The sequence below is a fragment of the Egretta garzetta genome, unplaced genomic scaffold, assembly GCF_000687185.1.
Source record: "Egretta garzetta isolate BGI_Z169 unplaced genomic scaffold, ASM68718v1 scaffold369, whole genome shotgun sequence".
Classification (NCBI taxonomy): domain Eukaryota; kingdom Metazoa; phylum Chordata; class Aves; order Pelecaniformes; family Ardeidae; genus Egretta; species Egretta garzetta.
This window is the reverse complement of record NW_009260837.1, coordinates 473,489-494,107: the sequence shown is the minus strand read 5'-3', so window position 1 is coordinate 494,107 and position 20,619 is coordinate 473,489. Positions and strand designations below refer to the sequence as shown.

At 38.8% G+C, this 20,619-nt stretch overlaps 1 protein-coding gene across 2 annotated transcripts in view; it reads left to right on the top strand.

The window, feature by feature from the left end:
• The first annotated feature begins 2,902 nt into the window (after positions 1-2,902).
• The window catches only part of MPP7 (membrane palmitoylated protein 7), a 149,699-nt gene continuing 131,982 nt past the window's right edge, over positions 2,903-20,619 (top strand). For both annotated transcript variants that reach the window (XM_035902423.1, XM_009647003.2), the window contains exon 1: positions 2,903-2,969. The gene's annotated coding sequence lies outside the window, so the exon portion shown is untranslated. The remainder of the gene's footprint in view (positions 2,970-20,619) is intronic.

The window sequence follows — 20,619 nt, the reverse complement described above, 5'->3', positions numbered from 1 at the left end:
CTTTCCTGAGTGCCTTGTGGGAGTACTGTGCTTCTCACGAAGACGTTGTTGGAATCTGCTGCGACTCCCATCTGTTCTTATGATGTTGCAACGTTGCCTTTCGCTGAAACCCCAGCCATAGTTCTGTTTTCCTGTGCTGAATCTCTCCTTTTTATGTGGCAAGCACCTGGGCACCTGTGAACCTTTCATTTATCTCTAGCATATGAAAGGGAGCAGAAGGGATCTATAAAAAAGTAGTTCAGTAGCATCTTCCCTCTAAACTGGTTCCTCTGCGTTAAGGTTTACTGTAGAACTTGCTATGATAATTTGTGAAAGCATGCAAAAAATCCAGTCTTGCTGCTAGCAAAGTGTCTGTTGGTTGTCTTCTAGTGTATCTTTTGGAAAGTTGTTACAGTAAATTAAGCAAGTTTCACCATCTAGAACTACGTGAGTTATGTGTAGGAGTCGTGAAAGCTTCCTGCATAGTTGTGCTAATGCAGTTTAATCCCAGCCTGTGGTGTGTGTATATATATATATATATTCTTCCTGACTCTATCTCCTGAAAAGTTTTCATCCTGGTTGCTACTGTTTTTGGTTCGTTAAGGAAAAGATGTGTTACATTAACTCGTCCCTTCCTAATTTTAGTCTTGGAAATATAAAAATATAACAGAATTTGTTTATACCTGATGTCAGTGGATCATGGGTGTTTACATCACAAGCAATGTTGTACTTATCTAATACAGTGCCTTGCCAAAAGTAGAGAGACAGGGAGCAAGCGGCCTTTCAGTAGTTAAAGGGGGCCTATAGGAAAGATGGGGAAAAATTTTTTTAGTAGGGACAGTTGTGACATGACAAGGGGTAATGGTTTTAAACTGAAGCAGGGTAGGTTTAGACTGGATATAAGGAAGAAATTCTTTACAATGAGGGTGGTAAAACACTGGAACAGGTTGCCCAGAGAGGTAGTGGAGGCCCCCATCCCTGGAAGCATTCAAGGCCAGGTTGGACGGGGCTCTGAGCAACCTGACCTAGTTAGCGGTGTCCCTGCTCACGGCAGGGGGGTTGGACTAGATGACCTCTAGGGGTCCCTTCCAACCCAAAGCATTCTATGATTCTATAACTCAGTACACTTCAAATAACTCTTACAGTGCAGCATCCTTGACATCGCTTGGCAGTTCAGACCACTAGCTCTGTCCCATGTCATGTTGGCAGCTCTGAGAACAGCTCTGATTCTGCGTTTATGTATTTTACAGAATTGTTTTGAGCATCACCATGAGGTATTCAGTGAAGCTCTTTAACAAGTGAGGTTTACAAAGATAGTGGTAAATGATAGAGCTACATTGATGTGCTCTTTATTTCAGTTAGCAGTCTTGCATTTGGGGGAAAACCATCAGAAAGCAAAAATAGCGCATGTCTGAAGATACACAAAACTTCACTTTGTTGTTCTTCAATGTCTATGTTCCTTATACTTAGCTACCAAAGAACACAACTTGAATTTCCCCCGTACGCACTTTGGAAGGCTAACAGATTCCATGTGTTCTTAAGGAATAGCATTAAGCAGACTAATTTGCAGGACTCCAGGTTTTCTCCTGAAAATGGTTTATCAGTCTACGTTATGAATCATGGGTGGAATCAACCTTATCTCCCAGTTGTTAGCTCTGGAGAAAAGATGAGCTGCTAATGTAAAAGGGTTTCAGTATATTTAATCTCTTGCGATCACATCTTGTTACTGTGGCCAGCATCTTGGGGTTGTCACTTTTCCATTCATCTGCAAAGGCTAATGTGATCCCACTATTGCCATTCTTATATTACTTGTGTGAAATAACAGATCAAGTTAAAATCCAGCCTAGACAGTACACCCTTAAAGTATGTCATATTTTAATAGAAGGGGGGAAAAAAAAAGAACCTTGGCAGTTGTTTGCTAGTTTTAAAGAACAAAAATTCAAGCTTTCCTAGTTCTCGAACCGTGTGCAGTATAGTCAGCGATGTAATAAGCCTGCAGCCAGAAGCTCCCGAAATGAACTTGTTGTTTACATCTTCAGTGACATCAGTATTTAAAGATAATCACTGAACCAATCGATAAACTATAACTAAAAACTATACTATAGAACTGTGAAATTGGAGATGTGAACATTGGACTTTGCAGCGGGCAGAAGAGATGGTGACATATGAACACGGAAAGAATAGGCCCATGTCTGTGTTTTCTACCCTGTTTTGACTGTTAGGTGCTTGCCGTACATGTAGTGGTTGTGTTCCCCACATGCATTCTGTGGTCAGCTGCCCCATTTCTGCTTCTGCCATTTATTGCCAGGAGGAGACATCGGTTGTTTTCAGTTTGTACGAGGAGTAAGCAGTGCATAAAGCCAGGTGGAGTGCTGAATGTCAGTGTGCACAGCTAGTAATGGTTTTGAGGTTATTGCTGACTTGCCAAAGCAGAGTGATTGGTTATCGTGGAGCAAAGAAATGAGCATCTTTACTACAAGCATGAAGTCACAAGCCCCTAATGGGTTTTCAGTATGGACCCATCAAGTGCAATGGGAGAAGGCTTACACCTAAACTTTTGTACCAGAGCTTGCATATTGTTCACGTATAAAATGTGATTATATGTCTGTGAAGTTTTATGGATATTTATACATTAGATAAAGCTTATCTGTACTCATTTTGAAATAATTATTTTGCTTAGTTACCACCTTAAGACCAATTTGTCTAGGACAGGCATGGAGGCAGAACAAATTTGCAACTTGAAATCCTTTCTCTCCCCGGCTTACACAAGCCTCTTGAGAGACAGTTGTTAGGAGCATAAGTTTAAACTAGTTAACTTCCCAACATTTAGAATAAAAATATGAAAATACATAGTATCTCTAACACTGACTAGAACCAATGTAATGTTACTATTAGCCTTTCCTTTTTCCTTCAGGCTCCATAGATTCTCAGCTCCACAGTCTGGAAAATGTGTTTCTTGAGTCCCTGTTGAAGTAAAGATGGTCATCCAGGTAGGATTATTTTACCATTACTCTTTTGCCCACCATTTTCTGATACCGGACTAAGCTGTTGCTTGTTTTCTACAGTCCTGAACAATGTGTGGATTAGAACGAGAGACTAAGAATAATTTCATGTCATGCTTAGTATTACCAAAGCTGTGAAACACCATCGTACCAATATGTGGTCTAAGTATTCTTAATTATGTGTTGCTTTATTGTCTTGTAAAGACAGCCTCTGTTTTTTGAGTCAAGAATGACTACATTTTCTTATGTTATTTCACTATATATGATGGTATAAGTTTTGAAAAAACAGGGAAGTGTATTGCTAATACAGTTAATGATGACTGACTATAAAATGCTATAAAATTGCACTGTGAATTGTATAATGGGTTTAAGAACAGAGTAAAACTGCTTCAGAGCTACTAATTATGTCTCAGAACTTGGAAACGTATGCATCCATTTATATAAAGAGTGTAGAAACTCTTTATTGCGTTCATAATGTGTTGTTTGGTGGACTTGAGCTTGGTTTTAGCAACTGAAGCTGTTCCAAAAGCAGCAATGTAGTTTCAGATATGAAATGCAGAGCTGCTGTTTCACAGACAATATGCCATGAATGCTATCTAAAGAAATGGACTTCACATTGCTAATTATAAATAAAAGAGTGGAATGTAATTATTTCACACATTACATGTGGCGAAATCGGAAGCTTCAACTGACAGATGGTGAGGGGTTTTTGTGTGTTTTTAGAAAACACCTTGCAAGTTCAGCTGGTAGAAAGCCTTGCTTTTTTATCATAGTCCAGAAGAGTCAAGAAAAGAGACCTGATCTAAAGAAACAGTCTGAAATTTCTTCTCGGAGGTTTGACAGATACAGTAATGAAGGTTTTCAGTGGCTTAACAGATACTGTGATAGAGGTTCTCAATGAATGGCTGTTCATGAGCACTTAATTATCTCATTGTGATCTGGGTCATTTGGAAAGCTGTGAACACAGTTAACTTTTGTGTTAGGATTGCACTGTAAATGAGATGTGTGTGTGGAAGGGAGAACGCTGAAGTTTCATCATCCTGAGACTAGAAGTGCTGGAGAAGTGACCAAAATCAAATTCTGAATGAGCAGCTTGCTCCCTTGTTAAGGTGAATAGAGGATAAAGTCTAACGAGAGTATGAAATCTCTATTCTGTAGGTCATATCTAAAAATCCTTGCTCCTCCCCTAATGCTCTCCCTCCTGCCAGCCCAAGGCAGAGTTACTGCTGCTCCCACCAGGACAGACAGCAGCCCTTTGTTAGCTGCCTTGCCTGGGGCACACCCTATCCTGGCTTCGCTGCTGCTCTCTTGCCATCTGTAGATCCTAAAGACCCTGAAAGGAGCCTTTTGCTGCCCAAGCTCCAAGGTTAACTGCTTCAGTAAGTCCGTGTTACCTGCAGTACCTATATAGCTAACCTGTAACTTCAGTCCTGCCAACTTAAGTTCTAGCATCTACTTTCCTATGGGGAAAGGAACATCCAGTCTGTACCACAGAGCTGCTGTAGGTTTCTTATTCAAAGATTGGTTACTTCTCCAAAGATCTGGATCTGTTACTTTAATAACATCAGAATTAGGTGTGCCAGCAATTTTGTCATTGTATTAAGAAGACGCTGCAAGTACTATAGCCCAGCAAGTCTTAAACTGCCCTGATGGAGCTGCAGTGTGTGGCTCCCTGCTTTGACAGCTTGTTGTGTGTTTGAAATGCGATACAGACAGTGACTTGGACCACCTTCCAGCTGCCACGACCAGTCTGAGCAAGGGTATCAAAATGGCAAACCAACCTCAGGGGATAAAACTGTGAATGGCATGCTTTGAGGCAAGTGCTGAGTGGTGCCTTTGGTCCCTCATCTGACTGCTGTGAGAGTCATGTGCCTGGGCCCTGAGACCTGGAACAGGTCGGGCGAGACACCCTGGGTGCTTCTCAGGGAAGGCTAATCCAGCTTCAAGAAATCCTGATGGTTAAAACGGAGAGCAAAAGTAATGTGCAGCAGCTGAGTACTGGGGGAAGACAGACGTCAGTCATCCAGCAAACACATTTTTGGAAGGAGTGTAGAAAGGACAGATGTTGTCCTTTGTTTAGACCCGTGGCTACAGCTAGCAAATGTGGATGATTGAATACTGTTGTAGTTTCCCTCTGTTCCCCTACTTCTAGGAGATGGTGGGCATGTTAGCACCCAAACTGAAGGAGAAATTGTGACTGGAAATAGCAGATTTCAGAACTGCAACAGTGGAGGAAAATGCCTTCTTGGGCAATTGGATCTGCTCTAAGTGGGGAAGGGAAGGATTCGCGAGGTGTTACTTGGAGGGAACGGGAGTCAAAGGAACAGTCTGACAATTGGAAAAAATGTGACAATTTTATTGTGCCAGCTGTAAACAGCTTTTGTTTCCTAGAAGCTACAAAAACTGTTTTCTAACACTGTACTGTATTCAATATTAATTAACTCCTGATTTAGTGATAAATATGCGTTTATTACTTAATAAAGATAATTAAGATTCCTTCTCATTAGAGCTTTTTACTGAACTTGTTCACAGTGATGAATGAAGACTGTTAAATACCGTCATTTCAAGAGGAAAAAAGGTTGGGGTGGGAACAGAAGGGTGTTAGAAACAATACAGAAATTTGGCTAAAGGCAAGAATCCGTAGCTGACACGGATGTGGAGGAAGAGTTTAAATATTTGGGGTACAGAATGTAAAATTTTTTCTTTTCTGGATATCCGATTTTAAAAAGTAAAGTGCAGACATTAATATGACAAATATTAGAATTTTGGAAAGAAACAGACCCCCACATTCCACACAGCACAGGAGTCTTAGGCGATGTCTGTTAGGAAAGGTTTGCAAATTCAATAAACTTTTCTCACAGTAGGACCTGGCTGATCTGCGAATTATATTTAGTAGGTCATAGAATACCAAGGAAACTTCAGACGCCTTGGAAAATGTTACTTTTCTTTTCATGTTTGAAGAAGAGATAGTGGGGATTGACCCAAATCAATACTGGTTGGTTATCAGCACCTTAACTGACTGAAAAAAGAGAAGCATGATAACCAACATCTGCAACATGAAGACAGGTAGTCTCAATCCAGTAACTCTTCATCAGTGGTTCACTTCTGGCTCAGCAAACCAAAGGCGGCATTAGGAGTGAGGGTTTTTTTATTGTTCAGAATTAAAACATCCTGTAGGAAGATAGTTTTTAGTTAAATACTCTTTTCACTGCTCTATGAATACAGGCAGACAGCAGCTGTAGCACAACGTTTAACTTTGTTGTGTAGGTGGACAAGTGTAATCGATGATGACAGCTGAGTAAATGCCACTTCATTGATGTTGAATTTACATTTTACTCCTCAGACTTTCAGCTTTATCACACTATTTAATGAGTTCCGGCTAGTAGTTTTGGCTTCCTATGGGTGATAGCAATTAAATTTGAAAGAAAACAGGAGGCGTTCTGGTTGCTTTATCCAAGTACTGAACTCACTATTTTACATGCTGCTAGCTTACACCAGGGAATTAAATGTCCCACCTTATTAAATCACTTATTCTGTCTTCTCTGATGCTTTCATCTGGCTTGGATCTAGCATTAATATTTAAAATGTATGTATCAGTTCAATAGACACATGCATTACTTATCAAAACACGGCAGCTTATTAAAACAAACCCGCTGTCATCACAGGTGGAAGTCTGTGGAATGACATGTGGCACCAGCAGGTGCATTGGACTTTTTCACAAGCTGGTCAGTTGAGGTATTGGTGGTACTTCAGGAAGGAAAAACACCTTCTTGAATGTATGAATGGAGGAACTCCAGATTCCTGAAAAGAAAACACGGCATGCACGTTAATATGGTTTAAGACTAACAGACTACAGGAACGGGAAAGTATTCATGTAAGTAATTGGACCTTCTGTGGCTGTTTAGTGTGTTTGTAGTAACAGTTTCCAGTATGTCAGAGCAACTACATGTGTTAATTGAGATTTCTTGTATTTGCCCACATTGTGAAGATCTAAATAATAAATTATCCCCAGTCGTCCAAAAGCAAATCTCATCTTGTTTCATGGTACTTATGGCTAAACATTTGTTTAGCTGCTAGTTTGCAGCTCGTAATGTCCCTCAGCACTGGGATAAAAATAAGAGTGTGTCCTTCTTGCCGTGTCCGCACTGGACGTGGTTGGAGCTGTTGTGGTCTGTCTGCAGGATTCCAGCACACTTGTGTTGCTCCTGGCTCCTAGTCGACAAGGACAGTGTCCTCACTGCAGAGGCCAGATGTCTTCATCGCTTTCTTTGCAGTGGGCTGCTTCTTGTTCACTGGATGGTCAAATTCAGATGCTGATTTCCCTTCTCTTTAGGTGTGCATTTGAGAGGACAGTAAGGGCTAAACTCCTTTTGTATTCTCTGATTAGTGCTGGCCTCAAGACCTACGTGCTACTCCGTCGTACATGAATTGAAAGCATACCTTTACCCTCTTCCTCCTTCAAACAGGGCTTGTTTGTGCTTCTGTCTTAAATGTTAATTCCTTGCTGCTGTTGCTGCCTTATATTTTCTCCTGCATAATGGAAATTGCGTCCTCTTCCTCTGTATCTCTTCTGCTGCTTTCAGAAAGAAACAGATTTCTCTGTAGTTCTTGGAACAGTTTTTAGAGACCTTGTATGTAATAATACACCACTCTGAATTAGTAAGTAATGACATGACCTTTTCTTCTCCAAAACTCATTCTTGAGTAGTATGCTGAGATACTATCTCCCCACTTGAATGCTTGACTAGAGCGATGGGTTTTGATACCGGCACGCGTGACAGGCACACTTGATAGCCTTGCTTCCCCAATGGAGAAGTGAGAATATGCCACCGCCTGAGTGAAAGCCTCATATCTGGTTACCTAGTGCCAAATGTTGTGATGTTTTTTCACTATGTTATGTTTTCTTTGCTGGATGTAGACTGTAATAGGAAAGGTAATTCAAAATCCAGTGTTTGCATTGTGGCAAAGCCACTTACACATTTCAAAACTAGAAGTTACAAATACATGGGAAGGTACAAATTTCCTCTTATTGGTAATTAGGGGTTTTTTTCTTTCTGAAAGTTGAATGGTTTTATGCATAAACTCTCTCTCTTGAACGCACACTACTCTATGTAAGAATTATTTTATAGCATATGTACTCAAGTACGACAGCCCTCACTGCAAGGGGACTAAATTTGTGTGTGTGAGCATGTGTCTGCAACTGTTACCAAGAGGAACATTTGACCTTGAATTTTAGACAGTTGTTGCAGCAAACCTCTCACTAATGAGTATTCCCCACCTCCTTTGACAGTGAAGCGTTTCTTAGGCCAAGGAAAAAAAGCAAAAAGAATGATGAGGCAAAGAAAAGAAAATGTCAGGTGCTCACCTTTCTTTTATTAATACCAGCACGTTCTTCCTGAACTCCTGTTGGAAGGGAATAGAGTAGTAGTACTGTATCCCCAGAAGAAGTAAAGCTAAAGGAAAAGCTCATCTAATCTGGATCCTACAGGAATCTTGTAGGTAAAAGAGGGATGGTAAAAACTTTAAATAAAAGCCTCTTTTCTAAGGATTTAAGGGATGAGCTATTCTGGTCTCCAAGTAAGAAACCAGTTTCAGCTCTGGCATATGAATGAATGTCATATGAATTTAATGTCATGGTATCACTGTCTAGGTCAGTGGTTCCCAGTCAGTAAGTTGCGTCGTCATGAGACGTGGTGTTTGTTCTGTTTTTCCTTTTCTTTGTTAAACAGTACTGAAGAGAGGAATAGTATGGTCAGGCTGGCTTGGACTTCTCCTTATGATAATTCTTGGCTTGATGCCGAGACCTTGTCTTGATGTAGTTCAACCAGGCTGTGTTCAGGCAGTCAAGATGAGGCAGATTTCTTTCTCCATTGCTTGTGTCTCATCAGAGGCTGATTTGACATTTTGTCATGGGAGACTTTGGCTTATGACTTGGCATGTGATTGTACCAGCTGCCAGAATGGCCTATGTAGTTGTATGAATTTGGAATTAAATATAATTGAAGAAAGGAAAAAAAAAATCAACAACTTGCTAATAAAAACTCCAAGCTTGTGTGACTTTATCACCCTGAGACTTGGCATAAACAACTACATTTGAGATCCAGAATTTGTGTACAGGAATCACCCCAGTCATATTTCCAGGATAATATTTCAAAAATTATTGTTTCAAAATAATATACTTTAAAAAAAGTATGCTACGTGGGGCACAGGATTCTTTTACTGTCACTGCAGTGGCATAGCAGAATCATTCAGGCTGCCTGGAAACCGGCCAGGGGCGAATGTAGGAGAGTAATCGGAATATCTGCTAGGGAATTCTGTAAATTGTCTGTGGGTGCAGCTTGGAAGAAGCAGAAGACAGAAAGCACGTGCGTTTTGAGATAGGTGCAATTCTTTATGTCTCCATGTTTTCCAAGTGTGCTAAATTAGTTTTGTATAGACAGCTTTTCCTTTTGTATGCTTTGCAGTGCTTACAGTGTTTTGAAGAGTTCAGTTTGCCTGTTTTTAATGCTTATCTTGAGATAAAGACCTTTTGTGACACAAAATATTCTTTCTGACTATTCCAGTTTAAGGTAAATTTGTGCAGAAGTGAATTATGCTTCAAGCAATTTGTTGTTTACAATTTTTTAATATTTAGGGGAATGAAAACTGGTTCAAGTAGATTTGATCCTACAGTTTAACTACTTTTGTGTCAGACTGCTGAATGTCAAAATTTAAATGTCAGAATGCATTTATATTGTATCGCTGTAGTTTTGTAATTAGAGATCTAATCCTGTAGCAAAATAATCAAAACAGTCTATAAACGGTTAAGATAAATTTCAGTTATCTTATTAGTATCCAATAGATCCCTTTCTGGATGTGATGGGGAGAAATGCAGCTGAAGTTGAGATGAGTTGAGTTGAGAATCCTGCTTCGTACCAGAGAGATCAGCCAGTGGATTGCGAGTAGACCGCTATGCAGGCCAAGGGGCCGAAATCCGTTTGTTACTTCCAGATGAAAAATGATCAAAGGCTGGAGGTGGAGCTGCAACAAGGATTTGAAAGTGGTTATTTGAGCTTTGCATCTGTTGCTAAGGACCAACTTGCTGAGATTAGTAGGGTAGGTCAAGTGAAATATGTCCTCTTATGCTCAGCAGGGCTAGCGGGAAGCCCTTGGTAGTATCTTCTTTCAGCATACTTTTTTTAAACTTGTCTGAATTAGCCAGTCATATGTCTGGAATATACTATAAATCAGATCTACAGGATCTCATAGTGAATAAAAGTGTATGCTATTTTGATGACAGGTTTAAAAAAGCATTAGTATTCTAGTGTGAGTAGATGAACTAAAATGGTAGGAAAACGTTGTGGTGTGTTACAGACTAACTGAAAATGGATTGTAATGCTCTCTTGCAGCTACCATGCTCTGTGCTTCGCTGAGAGAATAAAGCTAAGAAAATACAAGCTTGAGATTAATTTACATAAGCTTTACTGCTCAGACACAAGTTCTATTCTTGTTCTGAAAAAATTTTCTATGTGTTTAACCGCAATGGTTTTGCAAGGGATAGGGAGAGGGGAAATCAACTGAAAAAAGGAAATGCCTTTGAATTCTAAATTTAAAGTGAAATTTAAAGCTAATTAAGGAAAAATTATATACTGTAGGTCTGCTGACGAGAATGTAAGAGCTGTTCTACTTTCTTCAGAAGTGACCAAGAGGACGGATGTACAAGCCGAAGAGAATAACAAACAGCTGTAAAGCAGCCTTTGGGTGTAGCAGTCTAGCTGTTGACAAAGACTGATAACAAAACTTGGGTCTCTGACAGGCTGTGTCTGGGCCATTTGTTTGATAGCAGCCAAAGAACGTGTTCTCAAAATGTTTTTTAAGTACTTATTTGAATAATTCGGTTTTGGCTATTACAACTTAACCAGGTATTGTATAGAAAAAAATATTTCCTATAGCTTGCTCTTTTATGCTGCCAGCTAATTTCCTTGAGTGACCTGAGCTTGTGTGTTATGAGAAGCAGTGAATGGTGATGTTTGGTTTGCCTTTGGTGTACATGTCCTGATGGTTGCTCATACTTTCCCCTCTTCTATGATTCACTAAGTTGTTGCATTTCAATATGAGCCTTTAGAAGGGAACAATAGGATGCTTGATGGGATCAGGGACTTTGCAAATAAGCAGGTGGAGTCTGTCAGCCAAAAATATTTTGCAGTTTGTCTTCAATTTCATTACATTGCAATAATAAAATGAAGATATAAAGATCCCCCCTAGCCAGGCCTGTACCTGCTAGTGTAAAACAGTCTTCTAGTCTGAAAGACTTGTAGAGGCAGGTAATAGGCTTTATTAGACCAACTTGTATCCGTTGTTACATATCTTTAGGTGTCAAGCAAGTGGAAATGCTGGTATGCCTGAAAGACCATCTGCTCTTTCAAACTATAAAGCTTAGTATAATAGAATATGTTATTTCTTTGGACTGATCACGTCTAACCAATTACACACACAGAATCACAGAATGGCAGGGGTTGGAAAGGACCTCGGGATATCATCTGGTCCAACCCTCCTGCTAAAGCAGGTTCACCTAGAGCACGTTACACAGTACTTAGTCCAGGTGGGCTTTGAATAGGTCTTAGACCATCATGGTTGCTGCAGTTTTTCTGGTTAATGATATGTGGGCAAGAGTGTCGATTTGAACCTTTCAATAGCAAAGCAGATGACAGCCAGTTTTGAATTGTCCTGCCTGAGCTGAACGTAGTAACAACTGTAGTAAATAAAGAGCCTGTTGAGCATGTTAGATGTAATATTGTTTTGGGTAAGATGATCTGCTGCGTGCGTGCAGAATGCTAGGGGTGAAGATGATAGGACTGCCTAGTTGCACCAAGACCAAATAAGCAGAGCTCTTTCAGATTTGGGAGTGAGTACTGCATGAGGTGTGCTTTCTGCAGCTCTTGTTTGCAGAGGGAGCAAATTTTTAGCATGAAATTACGAGAAGTGGGCTTATGGGTCTATGACATTTTATAAAAAGATACTCTGTGAAGTTTATTCTTGGTAAAGTTTGTCCTGCTGTGATATTAATATCTGGTTTTGCTTTCTGTGGTATAATTATTCTGGGGTATTACCTGCCAGATGGCTATATCTTAGAGTTGTATTAGAATGATGTTATTTGCTTGACAGTTATTGTTCTCTTAGGAACGTGGGAGAGGAAAGGACACCCGTATTCATCAAGTTTATTTTCATGCTCTTGTAGGCTTTATGTCATACAGTCATAGATGTATGAAGCGCTGTCTTAAAAGCAGCTGGGCCTTTTCCCCTCACTACTTTAATTAGAAGCCTGTTCCAATGCTAAATTGTCCTAAACATGAGGAAGCTGCTTGTAATGTTCAACCTAAATTTATTCATCATCAGTCGGTAATAAACAGTTCTTGTGCCAACATTGTCCTTTTATTGTAAATAGTTTTTTCTTACTATTTTATAATTATCTCAGTGTGGTTATACACAACCCTTGCTTTTCTGCTCAGCTTTTCTTTTGCTAGGCTAAGGCCAAGCCCTTGCAGTCTCCCTCCAGGTCAGTTGTTGATATCTAGAGTAAAATGAAGGTATGGGTGCTCGGAGACTTTTCAGCTTTCACATAGCAGGTTTTTCCAGTTGCCTGAGAAGGGTGTGTCTTATTCTTTGTATTATTGCTGATAAAAGAAATGAATAGTAGCTTCCTTGTTATTGCAGTGCACCATCAGAAACACTAAGATAGAAAGTCTTGTATTTTAAACTTTCTGAACGTTGTCTTCAAGTGGCTAGGTTGTTCAGCCAGTGGGGACTCAGGGTATATCCTCTGATTTAGGAATGCAGGCAATCCTATGAAAGTGGTGTTGAAAGGCAAGCAGATGTTTGATTGCTTCAAGTGCGTGGGTTCCACTTTGTGGGTTTTGTTTTTTTCCTCAGGCTGTTAAATGTTCAGATCAGTATTCTGTGGCTGGTCTGTGCACAGACAAATTCTTTGTGCATTTTTAATGAGGTACTGCAAAAATCTGTGATCAAAGATAAGTCAGACCTATTACAAAGGATTAAGAAACTGGAATTATGTTTGAATATTTTTCTGACTAATATTTATAGATACTTGCTACTTCTAAGGCTCTTGATAAATCAAAGTACTTTTCAAAGATTTATATTCTTAAGATATTAATGAGAGATGTAAAAGGCAGATACATTTTGCAGAATTTAACTACAAAATCTAAAAAAAAAAGTTTGAAAAAGCTTCAGTAGGAAGACCTGACCTACTTTCTTCCCATTTAAAATCCTAAAGGCTGTGGTGTTGGAAAAAATAAAACAAACAACACTTTAAAATGCAGTGGAAGGTTTTATATCCCAGGTTTAAAAAAGAACTTAAGCCTTCTAATGTTCAACAGCGCAGCTCATAAAGATTAGGCTCCTGGCTACGAAAGTATGGAGGCAGGCACCTAAGGACCATATGTTGATGAGATTCTTATTTCCTGGATAGAATTTGAAATCCATAACGTGGAGCGCTGGTGGAGTGAAGCTGGTAGGTAGGAAACCAGGACCTTAGACATTCATATAAAACTTAGACATTTATATGAACCTTAGACATTCATATAAAACTTAGACTAATCAGAAAATAAATTCCCTACTGCTTTCTGCAGTTTTCTCTTTGGATGATGCTTTTGATACCCGTCTTGTACGTAGTAGACCGGAGGTTTATTAGCTTATTTGTCCAAGATGTAGGAGGCCTTGATTCTAGGTCCTTCTCCAACCGAGGGAGCTCAAAGCCTACATTTTTCTCTTCTTACAAGAGTGCCGTAACCCAGTTGTTCGTGCTTAGGTGAGTGACCTAACCACCAGACTGCAGATTCAGACTTCTTGCCTACTGCCTTGCATCCATCAACTTGCATTTCTGGTTGCATTATGGTCAACTTCATCAGGAAGGATGGGGCAGTCCTGTGCAAAGTACCCCTCAGGCTGATGGTTTTTTCTTGGAACACCGATTCAATTCTTCCCTTTCCTTTGCAAGAAAGGAAATTCTGCTACTGGGGAGTAGTAAAATCTACATCTAAATAATCTGGTTTTATTCTAATTTAATAGTCTTAGTAATTGTTCGAGTACTGTTTTCTACGTCATGTTTGACCAGAACATATTTTAACAACCTGAGATCCTGTAATAAAGAAATGGAATAATAATGGCTGTCATTGATCTTGTTGCTTCTGGGGATGAAGTTTTAGAGTTGTTTCAATTCAGGGCTTTTTTGTTTTTTTTTTTTTTGTCTTTTTTTTAAGAAGTATGGTGGTTTGGGTTTTTTTGGTTTTTTGGGTTTTTTTTCCTCAAAGACAGACCTTGTGATTTTGAATCCTGATACAGGAAAACAAAACGGAATTTATAGCTGTTTTGATTAAAAAAAAAAATATATATATTTTCTGTATGTGCAGGCTATACTGGGAGACCCAACTATGAACCTACTTACAAAGTTAAAGAATTTTTTTTTTTTTTTTGTTCCTGAGTGGTGGCGGCATAACACTTGTGTAAAAAATTCCTTCTCTCTTCAGATAAAGGTGGCGAGATTACAGAAAGTGGGAGATCTTAGAAGGGGATAACCTAGTTGGGAAACTTACTGGATGTTAAACTTCCAAAGCATTCAAAAATAAACTTGTTCTGTGTGTTTCCATGTTGCTTGCTCCCTGTGTGACAACCCTCCAAACTTGTGCTTCTGCCTGGGCAAAGTTGGGAAAGAATGAAATTTAGCCAGCTTTGGCTCTTCAGTGAGTTACCTTGAAAGTGAAAAAAAATGTGAAAAACTGTATTGGATGAATTGGCAATGGTTGCCTTCATGCATGAATGACTTCTTTAGCTGTGCAATTCTTGAGTGCTATAAAGTAGCAAACATGAAAAATACGTGGAACGTTGGTATGATTGCACTCTTTTGGGGTTGGCTGTGAAGCACTAGGGACTATATGTGCATGGGGGCCATGGTGGGATTAGTTTTTGTCGGAATACAAAGTAAGTGCAGACTGTACATCAGATCTGCAAGACATCTTACCTTAAAGTGGTTTAGTTTCATAGTTGGCACAGGTCACTGCAAGGAGCACATGTGCAGTGTCTTAGATAGCTCAACACGTTAGCTTCTGCCAAATTTCACTCATGTTTCCAAATGTAATATTATGCTTATGTCCTATCCTCTCTTTGGCACTGAATTCAAACAGCACCTGTTAATGTTAAGAATAAATGAAGTTACTGTAATGTTGAGGATAAAGAGGTTTTGGTGAAAGAAAATTGGATATGAGATTTAGATTTCCTGCCTGATTAAATATTTCAAGTGGAGGTGTTCTACCTCAGTTTTATTTAGAAGTCAGAAAGCAATATTATAATGTTAGCACATGCCTTTATACTAAAATCTTCTTTCATGAGCTGGTATTTACTGATATGCAGTTCAAATGCTTTTAAGTAATAACCTGAAACACGCTGGAACATCACTTTTTTGCTGGGAGATAAGTGGTTTTTTCCAGCAGCCTGTAATTCCTCTGCGCACTGGCTGATTCTCATTTGCGTTTAAATCAGCTTTGACAGTGTTGTGGAGCTTATTGGTATTCCTCTTCAGTTTGACAGCTGAAGAGCAGCAACCGTAAGGATGAGCATTAGGCTAAGGCTTACATTACGTAGCCAACAATCATTTGTTCCGGTGCGCTGCAGTAGAAGGGTGACAGAGAGATTTCTCACTGCTTCAACCAGTGAACATCATTGAGTTTGCCGAGTTCAGTACTGGTTTTGGACAGCACTGACACCACTAAAAGCAGTGAACATCTGTTCCGTGAATGTTACCGCTGTGGGCAATGTAGGATAATGTTACAGATGCATAATTGTTTTTCTAACACCATAGCTGTCTTTTCAGAATATTGTTTCAAAATAATGTGTTTTCTTTAAGATTGAAAAGATTCTTGTGCGGGGGTAGGGGGGGAATCTGTTCTGGACTCTGTAACTGAATTTCTCCGAAGAGTGGTAGATAAAGGACCATGATGATCTAAGCACTGTTCTATTTCTAATGGGAAGAAAGAAGCGTGGGGCAAAGGATGTGATAGTACCCTTATTGGGATGTAGGCAAGGAGATGACTGGGAAAGGAATCCTCTGTATTGCTGCTCAAAATGTACGGTGTGCAGCTTCTTGGATGGGAACGGAGTAGCTCGTTGTCAAAGACCAAGACATCATTCTAGACAGATACTATTTTAATGGAAGACCTTCCTCTTCCTATTCTTTTCAGTTGCTCACTTACTAGGGACAATAGCAAATAAAAGTATTGTATTAGTTGATCTGTTGGGATACAGAAAAAATAAGAAAGTAATGAATTCTAGTTTGATCTGAGGGAAGTAAAAAACCTTGTTTTTTATTAACTGTGTTGTTGACTTCAATGAAAAGCTAAAAAAGAGCATTAATAATAATAATTATAATTATTATTACTACTAATAATATTTATGTGCACAAAAATAAGTTTAATTTAGAAAGGTTGAATTATTGTACTGTTGGGCTCAATGATCTTAAAGGTTTTTTCAACCAAATGATTCTGTGATTCTATGTATATCTTGTTTTCCTGGGTCAACGCTAGCACTGTCACATTTTTATATGTTTTGGATGCAGATTGTGAAATACTTTGTTCAAGACTGGTTTTGCTACATTGCCATCTTGCTTAAGATTAATTCTTCTGACATACAATCACTAGGTAAAACTGTGATTATATCAAATACAAAAACACAAGGTAAATTTTTCATTGCCTGCAATGTCTAAGTATATATTTTCAACTTTTTAACAGATTATGGTGGTGATAAAACACTTTTCAGTGCAATTTATTAGTATTATTACTTTATTACTATTAGTTTTCAAGTAGATTATTGGAAACAACTCTTAATTTTAAGAAGCACTTTCTTTCTTGAATAATATGATTCATATCATTATTTCACCATCATTTCTAAAATTCCTCTTATGTCCTTCCTTGATTTTCTGTGAATGATGCCATTATTCTGTCTTGAGCTCATAAACAGGAAAATATTTTCCAAATTCAGCATTGTGTCAAGGCTATATTTAAGTCTTGGTCATTTCAAATGCTGCAGTAATAACTATAAGATATATTCTTTCTTATGTATTTAAACATTAAAAATATTATAGATCACATAATGTCTTTTGGAAAGTACTGCAGCATTCGTCCCTCTCCTTGTAATACACAGCATCCAGTCACGCTTCTCTGCAACACAGTTCTGCTGCAAAGATTTTACAAGGCCGTTGCTTGTACCATGTCATTCTTCTTTTTCTTTTCTTCTGCAGGATTCCTCTTTCTTACTGAGTTATACACAGCGTACCAGGCCTACCTTCAACATCCTTTCTTTGTCTGCTCCTATCCTGCCTGTCATTAGCTCAGCAGCAATATATTGATTTAGAGGGGTCCACCTCCAATCAGCCCTTAATGACTGCCTTTATATCTTCATATGAATGTCTTGAAGCTTTCTCCTGTTCTGCCCTGAGGGGTGTGTTCCTGAAATACAAGTAAAAAGAATGCATTTCTTCTGATAGTCCTTATTTTTTTTCCCCCCTTTCTACATGTAAAAAGAACTTGTGGAAGGCAAGGCAGCTGCTGGTCTTCAACCAGAAGGCAAGCTTGACTCCCAACTTAATGGTGGTCTTGTGCTCTGCAGTGGAGTACCGAGGGAAGATCTCTGCATCTTTCCAAAAGAGCTGTTTTGTATGGCAGTCCCAAAATCCTGTCATGCAGCTGGATGGTTGCTTCCTGAGCACTCGGAGCATACAGGTATTTTGGATTGCAAGTAACATTGTGCTACTTTTGGGGCATGTACCTTAATTTTGTAGTTCCAGTTAAAACTCTTCTAGCTTTTTAAAGGTGGGCAGCATGTAATTAGCCTGGAATTAGATCTTAATCACAAGTAAAATTCTGAAGCAGCTGTCTTGAAACTGTTGACCAAATGCACAATGTTTTTACAATGTGTCCGACCCAAATCTTTCATAGGCAAGGGATCTGAAGTCACAGGCTGCAGTGTTATTTACAGATGCTGAGGGATTAAGAATCTGAATGTTTTCTTACATAGAATGTAATTACTTTAGCAATACACTCCCGAATCTAAATGAAATTGCTCTTTTCAAATAGTCAAGTTGATGAGGTATGGAGAAAATACATGACGGTATGATCATGCTAGAAACTACGATTATATAAGGTCTGGGAAAAAAAACCAAGAACCAAACCCAGGAATTTTCTAATTTGTTTTCTAACAGTCATATAAACAATTAGCTGGTTCTTAATTCTTTTCAGTGTGCGTGAACTTCTACCAGTTTATGCAGGAATTGGTCACAAATTTAACAGATAAGTGTGTAGAACAGGTCAAGGAAGATGCATCTAGAGAAAGGCAGAAGTAGTCACGTTTCTGTGCCTCTGTAAATATATTTGCAAAGACAAGACGTTCCAGTTCAAAACAAAATAAAAATGGATGCAAGTGCAGACTTCTTTTGCATCATGATGTCTGTATATTAATAGAATTCAGAGAAAAGAAGGCAAACTTAATTTGCTAATTCCAGTGAATAGCTGTATTCAGCTTCCTATTGAGTAATTGCAGAAGGCATTTTTCATTTTAATGAGCATTCTGAATCCGTTCTCTCTTGTTTTTCTCCGTTTTCCATTAGATATTTACTGTCTTAAAGGTGTTTCTTAGCACTTTCATCAGTATTGTATTTATTTCTAGATCAATTAAGAAGAGATTGTAGTGTGTAACTTGTAATGACTAGCTTAAGGAGGTACTGAATTTGAAGGACTTTATTATGTGGTGGAGAGTTGTGGTTTAATGTGTGAACTTGTTAACATCTTCATTCCTGAAAGGGAACAATCTTTTCTGTCAGAAACATCTTTGCAGAAAGTATCTAATCATAGCTCTAGGGTTTTAAGTTAGTTAGATATTATGTGTGTCAAAACTTAATTTGTTTCAAAATAACAATTTCCTTGTTATGCCACAAATAAAAAGTACTCTGGAAAGATAGCTTTTTGTAATAAATGTTCTTGGTTGTTGCCTTCTAGAGCGTTCACAAGCTGCAGGTGGGGATCTCACACTTTCTTTGCCATATTCAGCAGATGTTCTGGGGAAAACAGACTATGCTTAAACATAGTATCAAAATATTATTTTTTTTATATGTTTATTTCATAGCTAATGACTGATTGTGACAACCTGTATGGTGGTGTTCACGCTACAGTTTTTCTGGTTGTGATTACTTTCATGTGCAGTTTGGAGTTACTGTACTTGGCACCGTTCTGCCATCTCTCATCCTGCGGTAAATGGGTTTGTTTCACTTTTATCTGGCATAAGCATGGAAAAATGTTGTGTACATGCATATGTATTAGGCTTTTCAAACACTGTTTTCTTTTAACATATATTACTATGAAAGCATATTTTTGAATTGTGCTGTGAAGAAAAGGCCATTTCTGAGGCTTGGGTGACAAGAAATAGCTTGGATTAAAAAAAATTGGAGACCAGGAGGATAACTCTGTAGTAGAGTAGTGAGGCTGTGGGTTCTTTTTTTTTCCCTAATCAAGAAAGACAAGGGAGATAAAGCATCTTGTAATTGGAAGTAGAGCATGTGTCCCCGTTCCATCACCCAGTGCAAGTCATATGATGTGATGGGTGTTGAATTTTGTGACCCAGTTATTGCGTATGGGCAGGGGTTGGGCCCTGACTCCTACATACATGCTGAAATGCTGGGAAGTTCCTGAGCTTCTGTACAGACAGAAAGGAAATGGAAAAACCCACAACCTGTTTTTAAGATCCTGGGCAAAAATTATTTCCCCCCCAAAAATTTTGTGAATGCTCGAACATTTGCTTTTTTTCTGGGACTGATGTAATTTGAAATCTCCTGGGATATTTAGCTAGTATAATGAAAAGAGGAATAACAGGGAGCATCAGAAATGTGAAATGGCTTCCCCCTTAAAAGAAGAAAAGTAAATTAACTGGTTTTTGTTTGGAAAAGTGGTGCTTGAAAGAAGACATGAAAGATAATTATGAACAGTGGGAGGAAATTAATGAGAAATTATTTATGTACTATTTCTGAGAATTTGGGGTACCAAACAAAATGCAAAAAAGTGCTTTACACCTGGCATAAGTTATAGAGCTTATTTTCACATGATATTGTAGAGTCAAAACAAAAAAATGGGCTCAGCAAGGAACTTTACAAATCTATTGGTATTACAGGTGACAGTCCAGAGTCAGTCTGACTCAAACAGGTGCTGTGCTGCTGGTCGTGGAAATAATTTTTACTTGCGTTATCTTCAAGGTGTATTAGATATTCTGTCCTGGCTTTCCTGAAGATAGGATTCTGTACTACATGGACCTTTACTTTGGCTAAGTATTGAAGGGTTTGGGGGTTTTCTTAGTTACTGTTTTTTATCTCCGATGTGATGTTGGCTGAAGAGCAGGAAGGTGGTGTAAGGCCTTTGCTAGCAGTGGAAGAATGCGGGTTTAGTGGGCCTGGGTCACCAAACAGTTTTAGGTGATCAGTGGCTTACTTTCATGTTGAGGGCACAAAGCTAGCTTTCAGGCTGTGCGCATGTTATTCACAGGTGGATCAGAAAGCAGCAAAGCAGAGACAAGAGTAGTGGTAGCATTGCAGATACATTCTGAGTTGAGAGA